Raw genomic sequence first — 19,579 nt, 5'->3', positions numbered from 1 at the left:
ATAAAATAGCTACCAAAGAAACCACTTCAAAAAATTAAAATGTAAGTGGTTTCAACATCTACTGAAAAATACATTCTAAAATAGAGCAAAAACAGATGCATGTCTCCAAATACAAATACATATGCACATGGAGGGAAAAAATGCATATATAAAATATATAGAAAATCAGGATAAGTTCCATGGCATAATTAGCTAAATATCTGGCTTATCTCACTTGCCAAATATAAGCTTTTATCATCTAAAAATTCCATTTTAGTAAACAAGCATATTCACTTTAGTACTGAATTCAGTAACAAAAGGATAATTGGAATGCTGTAAGTTTTGAAAGCAAACTGAAGCAAAGTAATTCAATGCTCAATGGGGCACTGTGCTTTCCAACAATTCAGAATGGTTTTTGAAAATGCTGTTTAGTTTTCAACAGCTATGCAATAGCTCAAGAGATAATTTATTATTCCCTTTCTTTAAAGGGAAATCATCTAAAAGGGAATTCACCCACAAAGGAATTCACCCACAGGTTCAAAGTCACCTAATAAGTGAACAGCAGGTAGAAAGAGACAACAGGCAGTTTTAAAAGCCATCACTTAAAGCACCAGATTAAACACGCTCTTGTAGCGGGGGGGCGGGAGTCTTCACTTGTTATCAGAGTACAGGATTGGCCCCTACAAAACTTATTTAAGTAATCTCAACATGACAAAGTGAAGCCTGCATAATTAATACAGAATTAGGGAAATTTCACTTGCCAACCCAGTATTACACTTGGCAATATCACAAATACCTCACTCAACACGTCCCTCCTTCTCTGACACTATTAACCCAAAACTACACCTCTGGCAATTGTCTTAAGCTCAGTAAATGGGACTGAAGTTTTTAGACCAAACTGAAAATACAAAAGTCAGGTTATAACTTCCCCATATTTCTTACTTCTACTTATCAAGGTCTGTTTCCAACATATTGCTTAGTTGTCCTTTCACACCACTGTAGTAGATATGATGTTGTCTGCCCACGTCCCCACTGCTGACCTCTGAGTTCACCTCAACTGCAATGGATACTTCTGGCTGCACAATGACAGCCTCCATCTCAAGCATCTGTCTCTGTTGCTTGAGACTTGCTGAGGACTTGGGGTCCCACCAGTGTTGGGACCATAGAAGCTGGTACAGTCTGTGCACAGAGCAGTCTAGAAGTACTGGCAATTTAAGACCTGCATAGTCATCCTTCTACTGGGGGACAAGTGTTAGTGTATAAACACTCCAATTTTCCCATTCCATGCAGGGACAGTTACCATCTACTGAGGGTCCCGAGTGACTTGGAGCCCCAGTTGCCCATAGCAGCAACCCACTCAGCAATGCCCCCTCTGTTGGCTTTCCTCCTTCTCTGTCTCACTTTCCTCACTGTGCTTCCTGAGATCTTCCCCCCATATTCTTGCTTCAGTGCCTGTTTTTAGGGGGACTATCCAAATCAGGTTGGCTGAATAAGAAGAAAAATAAGAATAAAGATATCATTTGTTTAGTGATCATTGTATTCCAGACATTGTACCAAGCATTTATAATTAATTCTCACAACCTTACCAGATAATAAATCATTAAATCATTTTATATATGTAAGTGAGACTTGGAGAGATAAAGTAACTTGCCATAGATCACCCAGTTAACATTAGGAAGAACTAGCATTAAATTCAAGGTCCGTCTGATATAGAATAAGGATACCACCTTTTTCAAATTTTCATTGCTTCCCTCCTGGATTCCAGCAAAAATCTCTTATGGCACTCCCTGAAGTCACCATTCAATCCTCCACATTGATGCCATAAAGACCTTTTCAAAACATCTGATCTTGTCACTCGTCTGATTAATATCCTCATAACTTCCCAATGTCTTTAAGACAAAGTCTGCCATGCTGTCCATGATATCCCAGACCCTTCTTGTTCCAGCCTCTGCCTCCCTCCTTGGTGCAGCAGCTGCCCTTCCTCTCCCCAACTCCCTCATCCACACACACACTTGGCATTTCAGCCAGAAAGATCTACTTGTGTTTCACCTCTCCATCCTATCCTTCTGCCTGGAATGACATTCTATTGCCTCTCTCTCTCTCTCTCTCTCTCTCTCTCTCTCTCTCTCTCTCTCTACCCCACCCATTCTCTTCTTTGGCCCTTTCTTCTTATCCTTCAAAATTGTTGAAGAGTCACTTCACCCCCTCTTCCAGCCGCCAGCCAGACAGGGCAGAATGCACCTCCTGTGTACTGCCTTAGTATTTACCAATCTGAGGATAATTGTGGTTCCATTTATCCATCTCCTGCACTGACCCATGAAATCAAGGACTGTCTGTGTCCTTCATCTCTCTATCCCTAGCACTTGGTAAACTGGTTGGTACATAATACAGATTCAATAAAAGCACTTGCTGAATAGAATGATTCACTGAGCCAAGTACAGAAGGTCAGGGTTACACACCATAGCCAAGAGACTCTGCATCTACAAATCAACATACCTCCCCACAGGTGGTCTGTGCTAAATATGCCTTCAAATCAAACATGACCAATAGATTTCAGCACCTCATCTACCCCAGCTAGTCTAATGACTCCAGGAGTACTTGGAGGATGCAGAAGCACCATTATCCATGACCATGAAACAAGTCATCTTACCTACTGAAGGTAAAAGCTTCATCATCCTCTACTTTCAATGCAGCAGCATCATTTTAGACCCAATTCAAGATATTTTCACAAGTCTGTGGAAACCACTTACCCAGAGGTTTGATGTGGCCTAGCCCAGTTTGGTATCTAAAGCTAAATAATTCAAATAATCCAAATAATTGCCCTAAGTAATTGTCTAAATAATCCAAAAAAAATGTTAAATCTTCACTTGTGTGCTTTAAACACAGCAAACCATTAAGTTGATAAAAGCACCAAATTGTTTTCTATGCTAATTATTGGATATTAGTCTCTCATCATTTTAGGACTTTGTCTAGTTTGCCAAATTTTCTTCATATCAATTCTGGGAAAGTCACTATTGAGGAGTGAAGATTTGCTTCTAATGAATGTCATTAAACCATCAGAGAAAGAACTGGGATACTGGAGGTGCTAGGTGAGTTGGTAAGGATGGAATCTTAATTTTATTCAGCTACTGACTTTCAGCTCTCACTTAACCTCATTGTGATTCATTCTACTTATCTGCCAAAAGCCCTCAATCATAATCCTCACTGGAGGTTTGAGAATGGACTAATGAAGATGCTGCAGTGCTGCAGGAATGCTAAGGACTGGGTCAGCATCCTGTGCTAAAGAAATTCAGTGTCACCCCTCTGTCCTGGTGTTCCTCCCCATGCATGTGGTGGGACAACTCCCAGGCTATGACTATGTACAAAAGCTAGTAAAAATCACATTCTTTGTAATTATCTAGATATTTTCAGGTACCCATATGGGACTCTTTATAAATCTTTAAGTATATCTGTAAGTATCTTTATAAATCCTTCAGTTCCCTAATTAACTTGGGGTGATTGTCTTAAGTTATTAAGAAGTACATCCTGACATGGGGATTTTTCTGAAAACCACTTATTGAGAAAGTACTCTCAGAAGGGGAGAGAGGCCAGCAGGAGAGGGCAGGGGATGAAAGCTCAACAAGATGGTGGTCTTAGTTTCAACCTGTCCCATCTGAACTCTGGAGCTCAAACCGGTCCTCTCTTGAGACAAGGGAGCAAGCAGCCTTTTGTTCCCCCACATCAGTCACTGGCCTCTGGGAAAAAGAAGAAGTTACACTGCATGGTCCCAGCTGTTAGGTTGAGGGCAATTCTCTTGAGAAGGGAGCTACCATGAGCCTTCAGCAGCCAGAACTCACAGTAGCTAGAAAGGCATGCACTGACCCCATGGGTGGGCTTATGGGTGGGGGCACCAACAGCATTCACTCTAGCTGTGTCTCTTAAGTCAGAATCACCTGGAGGGCTTGTTAAAACAGAGTGCTGGGCCTCAGCCCAGGAGATTCTGAACCAATATGTTTGGGGTAAGTTCCTATATTTGCATTTTTCACAAGTTCCCAAGTAATGCTAATGATGCAGGCCCAAGGACCACCCTTTGAGAACCCCTGAATGATGAAGAATATGCAGTATTGAGGCAAGATGTATCTTCTGACCTGCTGTGATTCTGTCAGACTTTACCCAGAAGTATTGCAGCTGCAGAATGTAATCTGCCAGCAGTGTCTCCAGAAAGTTAACAAAGAGCAGACATAAAACCCCAGAGTAGAAAGGAGGTAAAAAAAGTGAGTGTGAAGGTTGGAAATAAAAGGCAGGGCCCTGTCTCATCTACCAAGGCATTATCAGCACCATGCTCCCTGCTTCCATCCTCCCCTCCTTTCTTCACTCTGCTACCACAGAACACAGGTAAGAGGTTCAGGAGGATGCCACAGGGGGCATGGAGAAGTCTACTGATAGCAGTTCCATGCTGCTCTCAGATGGTTAGCTCCCTCTGGAGTGCTAGCTCTGCCCAGATCTGAGTGGTATGCCTTCTCAGGAACATAGACCAACTAGGACATATCCAGACAGGAAGGATTAAGAAGTAAGGTTGACTCAATGAAGTAATGTTTCCTACAGGAGATTTAATAAACCATCTATAATAAGACAAGATACTCAAAACTGAGATGGACTACCTGAAAAAGTGGTAATTCCCTCTCACTGGGAACTTTCCAGCAAAGGCAAGACCAGTTGATCGGAAAGGCTGCTTGCTCCCTTGTCTCAAGAGAGGACCAGTTTGAGCAAGGGGGTCACAGCTAGGAGTTGAATCAGGCAACATTTAATTTTCTTCCCAAGCCTATTAGTTGACAACTTTATGTAAATTCCTGGTATGCCCTTTGTTCCACCCTGCTGGTATTCTTAGGACTTGTCCTGCTCTACCTGATTATCAAATGATAGAAAGTTTAGCACTCTAGCTTTTATTCCAGTTGGCTTGTAAGTGCACCTCAATTCCTCCCAGTTTTCTGAGAAGAGCCATCATAACTCCTGCTTTCCTGGTTGGATGCTTAGCTGATCTCATAGACTAGGTTTCTTATTTTCTTCTTTTATGGTATAAAGCCCAACTCTTCTCCCTGTAGAAATTGCCTTTGATTTGTTGTAAGGTATTTTTCAAGGCACTTTCTAAAATAAACTGCTCACAGTGACAGCCCTCTGAGAGCAGATAATGATAAGTGGCCCCATCTTATGGAGAGGGTAACTGAGAGTGACAGATTATTAGAAGCAGGTGTTTTCCCTGGCCTTTCTTTCCCTAATCCTACCACCTCATTCCTCTCTGCAAAGCTTATTGAATGGAGATATTTACCAAGCATAAGTCTCCAGACTTAAGTTCATTTAAAACCATTTAAGAATTGATTCACTGGGACTGTGTTTTGGCCAACCTCCTGTATTCATTCATCCCAGACCCATGTTCTAGAATACAAAGGTGCTGTGATTCATTTCTGCTGTTCAGCTTTACTAATCAGAGAAGCCCATTGCTCTTACCATGAACTGAGTGATATAACAGAAATTCCTAGGCTGAAGGCATTAGTTTCAGAGGCAGCTAAAAAAAAATTATCAATATGATTTACTGTAGCAGTAGAGATATGGGGGGGGAAGAAGATCAAGACTGGTTGTTTTGCTGTTTCTTACTCCTGACTGTGGGCACAAACTGCCAATTTGCTTGACCATGTGGGCATCGTTCATATGACTTCAGCCAGAGAAGGACTATATGGGCCGTGGCAGTGCACAGACAATCAGTTCATAACTATACCATCAAAATCCCCATGAATACAACTAGGTGTGGGAAATTATAATTTCCAAAACTCGTCTCAAAGAGAGTCCTGCATGTGATTGGCATGTTAAGAGGGGGGAACCTGGGGTTGGGTAGAGGTGATCAGCTGCTAAAACTGCCTTTTAGGATCATTGTCCATTAATTGTCTTGCATTTTTGGTTGCTAATTGGAGCCAGCAAGTTTCGAGAGAGCTGAACTGCTGGGAGGAGAAGAATGTGATTACCCTTTTCTGCCCTTTTCTCACTACCATTCTTCAAAATAAATGTGAAATAAATATTTAAAGGACTTAGGCTTAGGAGACTTAAATCTTTTTTGTAATGTTTTATTTCTTTCATTTAAATAGATCTAAAATGAATATGACAAACATTAACATTTGTCATTTCTGGTTGGTGGAGCCTGTGAGTGTTTGTTATTTTTATAGTTTTTCAACTACAATGAAAGAATACAGGTTTGAAAAACCACTTTATTTATTAGCACACCCAAGGCTCCCATAGGTCTTTATCACACAGTATGATCACTGTGCCACCTGCCCTCATCTGCACTTCTTACCCCCAACTGAACACTGCTCTGGGCAAGTTAAAGATCAACGTAGGAGTAGTGACCATAATTACAGACCTAAATATATGAACATATGAATTTCCTGGTCAGAAAGAAGCCTATGAGGGTCTTAGATATATGGATAATGCCTCTAGCAGCCTATCTTTCCTCCAGGAACCACCTCTGAATCAGCAACATTGTTCACAGCTAGCAGTTATGAAGGGCATGTAGGAGAACAACCAGAGGAGTACTTATGCTACAGTGGGCTTGAGAGTAGCCCAGGATCTGTGAGGGCTCAGAGTTCAGTATGAGCCACCCCTGACACCTCTTAATGAATATTGGTTTACTGATATTCACACCCAGTCTCATATGACCACAACCCTGTGAATACACATGGTTTCTTTTTTTATCTTGAAGGACCTTATCCTTTTAAGCACCAAACATCTAGAGAAGAGGCAGAAAAGGAAAATTCAGATAGTGGCTTTTAGTAAACCAGAGAGGAGGCTGGCTATTGATCTATCGGATCAAAATGTAAAGGATTCTGGATGGGCTTGAAATGATTCTTGGAGGGTATAAGGTTAAAGATGTGGTTCTCCAAGTATACTCATTAGACTTCTAGGGGTCACCTAGAATCATTCAGAAGGTCTGAAAAGGAAGAAAACTATTTTCATAATAATACAAAAATGCTATTTCCCTTTTTCATTGTGTTGACAATTACTCTATTGATACAAAAGAAATGGTTGGTGCAAATGAGATACCTTAGCATAAATCAAGACAGGGGCACCAAAATACTAATCACCGTATTTCTTTCACTTGCAGAAAAAAAGGTCCTCAAGAATGATCTTGAAGAAACAGTCACAATTATCACTTTTATTAAACACTGATCATTGACTACTTTTTTTAATATTCTATGGGGCAAAATGGGAAGTACTTGCAGAACACTTTTGCTTCAAAATGGTTGAACAAGCTGCTTTTTCATGGAACACAATTTTAACTTGAAAGAATGATGGGCAAACAAACTATGGTTATTCGGACTTGGGTATTTGGCAGACCTCTCAAAAATTAACAAAATAATCTGTCACTTTGACCGACAGTGCTTGTTTTAATAATAAAATTTAAATTTTCAAGCTAAAATTGCAATTTTGGAAAACCTGTGAGCCTGACAGGTATCCAGTACTTAAAGACCTTTTAAAATGAGGTTGGTAGTGATATTAACAAATGTCAATGTTTCAAAATTTAGATGATCTGCATAACTCAGTGAATCAATAATTTCCAAGTGATCAATGGCATTGGTATGATTTCAGATTCCGTATTGCAACTAGCCTTCAAGAAACAACAACTTGTAGAGTTTTTGGTATAGTATCAAAGAGAATCACAATTATATGAAAAAAAGCTAATAAAATACTCTTTCCTTTTCCAATTACATAACTCTGTGGTACCAGATTTTATTCATATACTTCAACCAAAATAACACATTATTATAGTATGAAACAAAAGAAATCATGAAAATCCAATTGTCTTCTGTTAAGCCAGACATTAAAGAAACTTGCAAAAAATGTAAGACAAGCCTTTCTATAAATTTTTTTGAAAGGATAGTTCTCTTTTATAATTATGTTGTTTTATTATACATATTAATTTTATTGTTTTTAATTTTTATTATTGTTATTTTAAATTAAGTAATTTTTTTTAATTTCTCAGTTTTAGTTTTTACACAGTAAATTGATATAGGTATAACCTATATTTTAAAAAGTTATTTGGGGTTCTCAATAATTTTTAAAAGTGTAGCCCTGGCTACACTGGCTAGCTCAGTACATTGAGTGCGGGCCTGCAAACCAAAGGGTCACCAGTTCAATTCCCAGTCAGGGCACATGCCTGGATTGCAGGCCAGGTCCCCACTAGGGGGTACACACTCTCTCTCCCCTTTTCCCTCTCTCTAAAAAGGAATAAATAAAATCTTTTTTAAAAATGTAAAGAGGTCCTGACAGGACAAAATTTGACAACCACTGCATTAGAGCTTTACATGAAGATTGAACTCAATCTTTTATGTAATCTAAATATCAAATGTCCAGCTTATAAAAAGTAGTTCATTATAATACTAATAGTCTGTATATGTTTACTCTGTTCAGGCACAGTCACAGTGTTCATTTAACCTGCATAACACCTCTGGGAGATGAGTACCATTGTGGAGGAAAATGACACACAAAGAGGTTAAGTAACCTGCCCAAAGTTAAGCAGTCATAAATGGTAGAAATGGAACTTACCCCAGTAGATTTCATCTGAGCTCCTGGTCTCTGTATTATACTGATAGTATGTGTTGGTGTTGATGTTGGTAATTGTTGTAAATTAGATTCTGTAGTTTCAGATTCCTCGCTGTAATTATTTTCCTCTTATTACCCCCAAGCCATTTATAAGGTCTTATTTAATATTCCAAATTAGTCTCAAATGTACTATGGGATATTAAGAGACTGGCTTAAAAGGATGGTGTTAATGGAGAAAGCAGTACCCCCTCCCATTTCTGTGACAGAAGCAGTATAAATCCGCCAGGAGCTCAGAATAATTAGCTGAAAAGTCAAGCAGCCCCTCCTCAAGCAGACATCTTCCCCTCTATAGTCAGCCTTAGAGGATTCATATTTCATTTGTCACATAAAATGCTACTTTCCCTACACCATGGGCCCCAGCCCTCAAAGAAATGGTAATCTAATTGAAGGGGACAGAATAAAAATATATGAAGAGCCAGAATATATGACAGCAACTAACTAAGTGTTAAATTAATATGAAACCCGATTGAATTTTTTAAAGAAAATTTTAGATGATTTTGAAAGTACTTTAGGGTCTACAGTGCCTCTGGCTACTACTTAAGAACAGTAATTATTATTGAACACCTGATGTCACAGAATTCTGAGTTAAATTTTTTCACATCTTAATTTGACAACCTTTTGTCCTTTACTGGTGATCCTACATTTCATTTTCAGTTCTTCTCAACACCCACAATAGAGTGCTTTTTTTTCCAGGATGAGTTTCACTGTGTTGTCATCAGCCACTAGTCCAATACCAAGGGACGCTTGTTCTTTACACCCTGGAAGGCTGTGGAGTATTTGTGTTGCAATACACAGCACTCTCTTTATGGGCGATGCCTGTCCAGTACTAGCACTGGTCTTCTCTGAGCTACTGGACTGTTTTTCTTTCATGCACATTGTGGATTCTATGTCTGACCGGGTTTCTTTTTTGTTTGGATGTATAGGTGTGTAGACAGAGTTAAGTTTGTGGTTGGACCCATCTGGGTGGTCTTTTGGTATACAATTCTGTTTTGACCTCACTCTCAGTTCCCTTCTGTTATTTGCTTTCTTCTTTAGTTCTTAATAGTAATTGTACTATCTTATATTTTAGTTATTCTTCAAAACTATTTTAAATCTTTACAGAAATAAGGTGGATTATAAATAACTGTTCTGTTCTGGCACCTACTAGCACTATGGCCTTGAGCAAGCCCTTCAACTCTCTGGACTTCTTACCCATAAAACGCTCCCCCCAGGGTGTCTTCCAACTCAGCTTATGATTCTTAGTAGCAGATGATGGAGAATTAGGGACTACAGGGTGTTTTAGGGTATGGTTTACAACCTAAAGATGTATCTGTTGGGGTTCTTCTTTGATGTCACCAATAATAGATATCTAGAAATAAGTACAAAGAGTAGAAGGTGTGTTACTGTCATAACGATTCCCTCATGTCCTTACCTGTGTGGCAAGGACATTTTTACAACTCATTGAGCCTCTGTTTTGTTCAAGGCAAGATGCTAGGAGGAAGGATGAGGATAATACACAGCAGGTCTTTAAATAGTATCATTTTGTCATAACATTGATGAGAAAAAAATCAGTTCCAGTCTGGAGCCACTGTCTGAAGTTTGCATGTCCTCCCCATGTCTGTGTGGGTTTTTCCCAGACACTGTGGTTTCTTCCCACATCCCAAGAAGTGTACTTGAGGTGAATGGGCGTATCTACATTGTCACAGTCTGGATGAGTGTGAAAGTGGATGTGAGTGTGCCCTATGATGAAAGGGTATCCTCTCCAGGGTGGGTGCCCATCTTGCACCCTGAGCTGTCAGGGTAGACCCCTGTCACCCAAGACCCTGAATTGGAATAAACAGGCTGGAAAATAATGATCTGACTTGTTTTTATTAATCTTTCTTAAATGTATATATAGCTCACATTTTTCAATATTTAATATTAGAAGTGTTTTATGTCTTTATTTCAAATTTTGGGGATGTTTCTGTGACCAGAAATTTATTATAGGAACTCAACTCTTGTTTATATCAATTAGCTTACGGAAAATTGGTTTTATCACATGTTATTTTGCTAAAGTTGCTGTTTCCAAGAACCTATCAATGACAACCTTAAGTGAGGACTTACTATAGATAAAAATGTGATCCTTGACCTTGGGAAGTTTAATAAGCAAGGAGATAAACTCTTAGAAAGAGGAGACAACTAGAAGGAGAGGTAAATAGGAGATGTGCTAAGTGAGGGCTGATTAAAGGGCCAGTGCTCTTTTACCTGCTGGCCACTCAAGCCCAGTCAGTTCTGACTAGAGAAGAGCCCAGGGGCTGAGAGGGGAGCCTCTCTGTAGCAGCAGCTATAGAAGAGGTGCCCTGGGGGGGAGGCAGCTCACGGTGCTGCAGGTGCCAGGGCTCCGTTCACGTGGATCCATAATAATAATAACTTCACACATGAGTTAACTTGTCTTTCCAGGCTCTGCCAACTTTATGTGCCAGATGGCACTTGCCTCCCACATCTGATTTACTGCAGGGCAGACCAGCTGCGCCTCAGCCCGTGGCAGGCCCACATCTGGCAGCCAGTTGGTAAAATCTCTCCACATGACACTTGTGTCCTCATATCATATTCCCCAGAGCAAGTATCTATCTGTCAAGGTTTTTTATGTTCTTCTCTTCTTGTCTTATTTCTAGAACTGTTGAATATCTGTAGGCAACAGATCTGCTTAAGTACCTTTGTGTCAGAGAAAAGGCTCCTACTGTGATAAGTAAATGCCAGTAGCACATTCTATAGTAAAAATACTCACAGATAAAGTAAAGAGGCAGATGTGGTTGACTGCATACCCAAGAGCCATCCCCTTCCTTATTCTTGTGTTTGCACAATTTCAATTTTATCTGGGGAGGAAAGTTGCTCCAGGGAGAACTTCAGCCCCCAGCTCCAAAGGAAGTGAACTAATTGTGTCAAGGTGACCCCACTTCTCTTTCTAGGATGAGGGGTGTGAGGGTGACCCAGGACCAACCAGTGATACATGAGTGAAAGTCTTCTAGGAGACTTCTGGAAATAATTTTAGAGATAGATAGATGATAGATAGATAGATAGATAGATAGATAGATAGATATGAATGATAGGTAATCCAAGAGAAAAACACAAGTGCACAAAAAGTACCTCAGTGTTCATAGTTGCTTTACTCATAATAGGCAAAACTTGAAACAACACAAATGTTTGCCAGCAGGTAAATAGCTAAACAAATTGTGGTCTATTCAAAGAATAGAATATTAATCATCAGTGAAAACGTATGAACTGTGGTAGTGATACATGCAGCAACATTGATGAATCTCAACACCATATGCAGTGCCAGCATCTATACTGTGTGTTCCACTTCTCTGAAGGTCTAGAAACAATTGATTTAATCCAGAGTGATAGAAAGCAGATCAGAGATTGCTGGGGGTTGGTGGGAAGGGGATCAAAGGAACTTTTTGGGGTAATGAAAATGTTCTGGATCTTGATTGAGGTGATAATTATACGGATGTACACATTTGTCAAAACTCTTCTAACCATACACTCAAAATAGGTGTATTCTAGAGTATGAAATTATATCTCAATAAACTTGAATTTCTTAGAAAACATGAATTAATGAGAAAGCCTGTACCTCCTTCCTTTCATGAACATTGTGGTGTAGAGATGTATGTTTGGAGCTGAGGCAACCATTTTGCAATCACAGCCCCCAGACTATGTTCTGGGTCCCTGGACTGCAACAGTAAACTCACAGAGGCCTCATGGGATAAATTTTCAAGGGAAAGTTTTAAAAAATGATACCTGGCCCAGCCAGTGTGGCTTAGTTTGTTGGAGCTTTGTCCCATAACAAAAGGTTGTGGATTCAATTCTCGGTAAAGGCACATGCCTAGACTGTAGTTGGATCCTCAGTCCGGCTGCATATAGGAGGCAGCCAATCGATTTTTCTCTCCCTACCTCTCTCCCATTCTGTCTCTCCAAAAGCAATAAAAAAAGTCTTCAGATGAGAATTAAAGAAAAACACAGTAATACCCAACATCTGTCCAACATCATGCCAACTACTGGATTTAGGTAGTTCACAGTTTCGATATTAGGTCTCACTACACTCTTTTGGATGACATCATATCTTTATGAAGCTAGGTTTTGGGCAGTTGCTGTAACTTTAAAAAAGTACTGTGTGAAAAGCAATATGAAATAGGAATTGAGGGCAGCATCAGGTCTGAGAAGTCATGCATTGCACATCAGGGGCACCCATCCCATTTGTAAGTAACTATAGTTATTGACCAATCAAATAAGAATGATTTTTCTGTCATTGTATGTGTTCTTTTTTTTCAAATGGCTACTAAGTTGTTACGACATAAATACTTATTAAATTCTTTGGGTGTGACTAACCTACTATAAATAGAAATGTTGCACATTTCTTTTGGACTAGTGGTGCCAGGCACAAACATTCTGAACCACTAAGGACACTGTGAACTGAGAAAGTTTAGGAACGTGGACAGCAAACTTAAGAATGACAGGCTGATATACTGAGGAATGACTGAGCACAGAGAGAAAGAGCTGGAGCCCGCGGTGGTGTCCCTGACTGCTGCCCATACATGCTCTGGAGAACCTGCCTCCAGACATTTTAATTATGTGAAATACTTAAATGTCTTTATTGTCCAAGCCATTATTGTAAGAAAAAAAAAAGTCAAAGCAAAAGTTGAAAGAAAAATCTACATATTCCACTGCTGACTCTCCTCCTTAGAAGTGAGGCATGTATCCTTCAAGTTCCTTTTCTACGCATTTGTATGCAAATAGTTGTAGCTTATGTCTGTTGATAACATAAATGTAGCATTTTTATAACCTGATTTTTTTTTTGCTGACAGCTTAGAGGTTTTTTGAAACTGCTGCTGTGTATTGCATTGTGTGAATATACTATTCCACTACTGACAGATATTCAGAGGGTATCCAATTTTTAAGATAAGCATCATTGCGATAAATTGCTTTGTAAATGTCTCTTATGCAATGCCAGTATTTCTGCAGCATAGATACTTGAAGTGATGATTCAAAAGATGTGCAAATTTTACATTTTGAAAGATAACAATAAACTGTGGCAATGCATTCTTCCATCAACAGGGAGAGTACCAGTTTCCCCTCACCCTCCTTAGAGAAGTCCTGGTGGTTAACTTCCCAGATGATGAAGGTGAGCTCTACCTCCTTCTAAAGCTAGATTTAGGGATGGGAAATATCCCAGTCCTAGGCTAATAAAACAGAAAAGGAAATCTGTCTGGAGAAACTTCTGGAAAGATTTCCTCACTTCTAAAACGTCCACAAGAAAAGATTTCCTCTTCCTGAGAACCTTATCAGGACTGGATGTGGAGTCTGGATCCACCTCAACCCTTTCATCACTATAAGAGAAAAACCTTAGGATAAAGTTTGGCAGACCAAAGAGAGAGGAAGAATCTGCATCACCAATGTCACTACAAGCCTCTAAAGGTACCACACCTGGAATTGCTGTACCTCTTGACTTTGGGTTATGTCAGATAACAAATTCACTAATTCCATCTTTATTTTAATGAGCACTTCCCTTTTATTAATAATGTTGAGTATTTTCTTAATCCTCACCTGAAGATATGTTTATTGATTTTAGAGAGGAAGGGGGAGAGAGAAAGAAAGATCGATGTGAGAAAGAAACATCAGTTGGCCTCATGCCATAAGCGCCCTGACTAGGAAATCAAACTTGCAACCTAGGTATGTGCCCTGACTGGGAGTCGAACCCCTAACCTCTCTTGGTGTATGGGATGATGCTCCAACCAACTGAGCCACCTGGCCAGGGCAATAATGTTGAGTAGTTTTTACATACATAGTCCTTTTATATTTCTTCCATTGCGAACTGCCTATGTATATTCCTTGTCCATTTCTCTATGTCATTGTATGTTGATTTATGACTTTTTTAAGTATTATATACATTAATCTTTTGTGTGTTTATATGTTTCAAACATTGCCTTCCATAGAATAGTTTTGGTTTTGTTTGTTTTTGGTTTTTGAGTCAGATCCATTATTGTTTTCTGTTCTGATTTTATGGTCTATGTCTCACATAAGAAGGCCTCCATTTCAACCTGATAATAAAAGTATCCTATATCTTCTTTCAATATTTTATAGTTAGATTTTATGATTAGCTTTTTAATACATCACTAATTTACTTTTGTGATGATGTAAGATTGAAATCTAGCTTTATTTTTCAAAATGAATAGGTAATTTTCTGCACACCTTTTTGAGAATCACTTCTCCACTAACTGAAGTGCCATCTTTATCATAAGCAAAACTCCTGTAAATTGATTTATCTGTTCCTGGATCCTGTACTCTGTATTAGTAACCTATTTTTTAGCTTTGCACCAACACCACGCTGTTTTAATTATTAAACGTTGGCCCTGGCTAGTGTGGCTCAGTGGCCTGAGCACCAGCCTGCAAACCAAAGGGTCGCTGGTTAGATTCCCAGTCAGCACGCATGCCTGCATTGTGGGCCAGGGCCCCAGTATGGGGGGTGCGAGAGGCAACCCCACATTGATGCTTCTCTCCCTCTCTTTCTCCCTCCCTCCCCCTCTCTCTAAAAATAAATTCTTTAAAATACATACATACATACATACATACATACATACATACATACTTTGTAGCATATTTGGATATTGAATAGGGCAAGTATTTCCTTTTTAACTTCATAAAGTAGTTGTTCTCATACATTCCCACCCCCATGTATTAATTTTAGAAGAAGTTTTTCAAACTCTGGGATTTGTATTTGAATTGCTCTGAATCTGTAGACTGATTTAGAAATAATTACCATCTTTACCAATATTGAGTTACTTCACTCAGGAAGTGTGTTTCTTATTTTATTCAGACTTTGTTTTGTTTCTTTTATTTATATGTTTTGCTTTGTAATGTTCTCAGTATCAGTTTATAGTTCTTTTTTCTTTATCAGACTTGCCCATTTGTGAGGTTTATTGTATAAGGATTCTTGGTGTTTTGTAGGTTTTTTGTGATTTGGATCTTTTATCCTTTCCAATCTCTCTCTACTCGGTTATTGTTAGTATGTCAAACGGCTATTAATTTGTGCAGGTTAATTTTGCAACTGGTCACCTCACTGACCTTTTTTATCAGTTCAGTTCATTTGTTTTCACTCCTAGCTAGAAAGACATATAAAATATTGTCATTGACTCTTTAATGCATTTGACCTTGAATCTTTTATCTGATACTAATTTTGCTGTATTTGCCCTTTCTGTCAGCCTTTTCCTGGGAAATATTTTCCCATACCTTTATTTTCAACTTTAGTGTGTGTGCATATGGCATATGTGAATTGTTTAATTTACATCCAGTTTTTAAACAGGATTTTTTAAAAATCAAATCTTGGAATATCTATTAATTCATTCATTCAACAAATACTTTTTGAAGGACTCAGCAGTGACCTAAACCCACAAGGATCCAGACCTCATGGCATGCACATTACAGCAGCATTTCACCTGCTCACACTCTACTGTGGTCCCTCTTATGTTTGGCTTTAGTCCTGTCAGATTGTTTTATGCTTTCTCTCTCTTTTTAAAAAGATTTTATGTATGTATGTATGTATGTATGTATGTATGTATGTATTTTTAGAGAAAGGGAAGGAAGGGAGAAAAAGAGTAAGAAACATTGACATGAGAGGGAAACATCAATTGGCTGCCTCTAGTACGCTCCCCAGTATCAAACCAACCTGCAACCCAGGCAAGTACTCTGACCAGGAATCAAACCAGTGACCTTTTGCTTCACCCAGCCAGCTGAGCTTCACTGGACAAGGCATGCTCTCTTTTCCTGTGTCTTGTTATTGATTTTTTCTCTATTTGCCTTTTATCTAATTAGGATTCTTTCTCCTCTTTAATGGTCTGGAAATTACACATTTTATTTCTATTTTTCTAGTGGTGACCATTAAATTTTGACAATTAAATTTTTCTATCAATGCTTAGATATAGTATCTGCAGCTTCTTCCTAAAAATATGTGACACTTGGTACACTAACAGCGTCTCCCCACCATGACACAGTTACTCAGAATTTTAGTTCCAGGTTATTGAGACTATTTGGTATCATGCATCAGTATTTATTCAGATTAATTATAATTTTTACTGATGACATTGCACAATATTATTTTCCACGTTACATGTTCCTCCTTCTTGAATCCATTTTGTCTTCTTGCTACAATACATTCCTGAGGAATTCTTTCAGAGAAATTCTATGAAAGGAAAACCTCCCGAGTCATTACATATCCTCAAATGAATATACAATTCTAGGTTCAAAATTATTTTTCTTCAGAACTTAGAAGATTTTTCTGCCTTGTCTTCTAACATCTGTGTAGCAGTAAGAAGTCTGATTTCATGCTAATTTTCATTCCTTTGTAGGTACATTTGACAGAAAAGCAAGCTAGCTTCAGCCAGTAGGAAATTTATCACCTCATACCTAGGAAGTTAGAGGTGGAGCTGGCCTCAAGCATGGCTTGAATCCAGTGGTCCAAACAGTGACATCAGGATTCTTTTCCAAGCCTTACAGCTTTTTTGTCTGATTCTATAGCTTAGGCTCAGTCTGTACTACTGTGACAAGTTCCTCTCTATACAAGAAAGATAGCTACACACAGCTGCAGCTAACATCCCTTTACTCACATGGCCCATTAACACATGCAGAAAATCCTGGAAGGGACTGTGAGTGAGCCCTTTGGAGACCCTGCCCACCCTGAGCTAATCACTCTAGCCATAGAGTAGGATTCTCTGAATGGTCAGGTCTGAGTCCTGGGCCTCTCCCTGTGGCCCAGAGGATGGCCCTATAATTTATAGTTCCATTTAATGACATGGAGAGAGGAAAAACTCTCCTTAAAAAAAAAAAAAGGAAGATGAGTACCCTCACTGGAAAAAGGATAAGGAAATGCAAACAAGAGGCAAAACCATATTTACTTATCCACTGTCATAGAATAAGCTTTCTTTTCTCTCTGGAAGCTTTCAGATTTTTTGTTTTTTAATCCTTGGAACCTATTCATTTTGCTGGGATTTTCTGGTGTGAATCTTTTAACATTAGTCCTACTGACTTTCAGTGGCTCCTTTAAAATAGATGATTCCTGTCTCTCTTTAACTTGAAGAAATATTTCCTTAATTATTTCCTTCCTTCCTTTGTCTCTGTTCTCTCACACTGGAATTCCTATTCAGTTGGTGTTTTGGACCTTCCAGAATTGATTATTTTTGTCTTTTAATTTTCCCCTGCATTTTCCATCTCCATATATTTTTGTTCTGAATTTTTATCGATTTCCTGAGCTTTATATTCCAGATCACTAATTGGACTTACTTTATTGCTCAGTCCCTTTATTGAATTTTCTACTTCACATTTTTAACTTTGTATTATAACTTTGCTCTCTGGGTTTTTGTTTTTCAGAGCAGCCTATTTTTGTTAGTGTTTCAATGAGTATACCTTCTTCCCAGTTTTGTTTTTTTAACTTTACTTCTCTTTCCTGAATTGTCCCTTTTTCCACCAAGAACAGCAGTTTTGTTAACCTTGGTCCTTCTCTCTTATGCTGTTGTTTTTTCTCAAATGTCTGATACTCATTGGTTGTCCTTTCAGACCATGATCAGTGTAGGCAGTGGCAAGTGTTTCTTCCACAACTGTGTTTGGTTTTCTCAGGAGACCTTGCCTTGAAAAGGTTCTTAATGAGGGGTACATCCCAGCAGAAACATATGGGCATGGAGCAGGCAGGTGAGCTGAAGACATCACCCAAACGCCAAAGTAAGGAGGATTGTACTCCAACCATGAAGAACTACGATTTCCTTCCTGGGAGAAAGGTCTTGCCTTCTCTCCTATTTCTATCTCCCACAAAGTCTGGAACTATTTTTTTTTAAGATTTCATTTATTTATTTTATTCAGAGGGCAAGGGAGGGAGAAAAAGAGGGAAACACCAATGTGTGGTTGCTTCCTACATGCCCCCTGATGGGGACCTAACCTGATCAGCAACCCAGGCATGTGCCCTGACTGGGAATTGTACCAGAGAACCTTTTGGTTCACCGGCCTGCTCTCAGTCCACTGAGCCACATGAGCCAGGGCGTGGAACTTTCTTAATGTCATCTTGGTTGTTTCATTCTCAATCCCCCCAGGCACCTGAGAGGTTTTTTTAGACAACCTTGCTGGACAAGAGGTTAATAAGAGTTGCACTAGCTCTTCTGCACTGAACACAGTTTTCAATCCAATTAATAACAGTCTCCCCAGGACCCTCTTCCTGTTCTTGGTATTTGCTGAAGCTGAGTTCAGAGTCTCTCTTATTCTACAGTTCTTTTCCTCTAGGTGGGTTTTGGACTGTGGTTTTCTGGGGTCTTTCTAATCCTATCCATTTGAGGAATTCCCTTCAATTTCTGGTGTTAATCTCCTTTCTCTGCATTGAGGGAACTGGAGAGAAAGAAAAGTAGCTTCCTATATTTGATACACTCCCTATGCATTCCAAAGTATTCACTATATAATTTTTTGTATGTTAAACTCCACAAGGATCAGTTAAAAGGAGAAGTTTGGTAGAATTTGATTTATATACATGGGAGATGTGAACAAATTTTTTATTGCTTTTAATGTGTAGTGAGTATCAGATGCTTTGTTACTCAATTTATATACATTTCCTCATTTAATATAAACTAATTATCATTAAAATATTTCTGTGAGCCAGAGATGAAGACTGAGATGGGGCAATGAAGAAACCAAAGACATACAGAGCAATTGTGTAACTAGAACAAGGTTACACAACTCACAAATCACAAAAACAAGGCCTAGCCCATATCTCCCTGATCTCAATACCCCAAGAATACTAAATATTATATACACAATTATCTCCAAGGAAATGGCCAGATTATTTTATGGTAATGTAATTCTGCAATCTTGAGTGTTGATTGAATTAAGCAAGGCAATATGTGAGTATATCTGCTATAATTTAATTTTTTGCAGTAGAGCTTAATAGAGTCTGCTGAAGAAGACCTTCCAATTCTCAATTATCCAA

Source organism: Phyllostomus hastatus, unplaced genomic scaffold (assembly GCF_019186645.2).
Source record: "Phyllostomus hastatus isolate PE091 unplaced genomic scaffold, TTU_PhHast_1.1 phas_contig_29, whole genome shotgun sequence".
NCBI classification, from domain to species: Eukaryota; Metazoa; Chordata; class Mammalia; order Chiroptera; family Phyllostomidae; genus Phyllostomus; species Phyllostomus hastatus.
Note: the sequence above shows the minus strand (reverse complement) of the source record.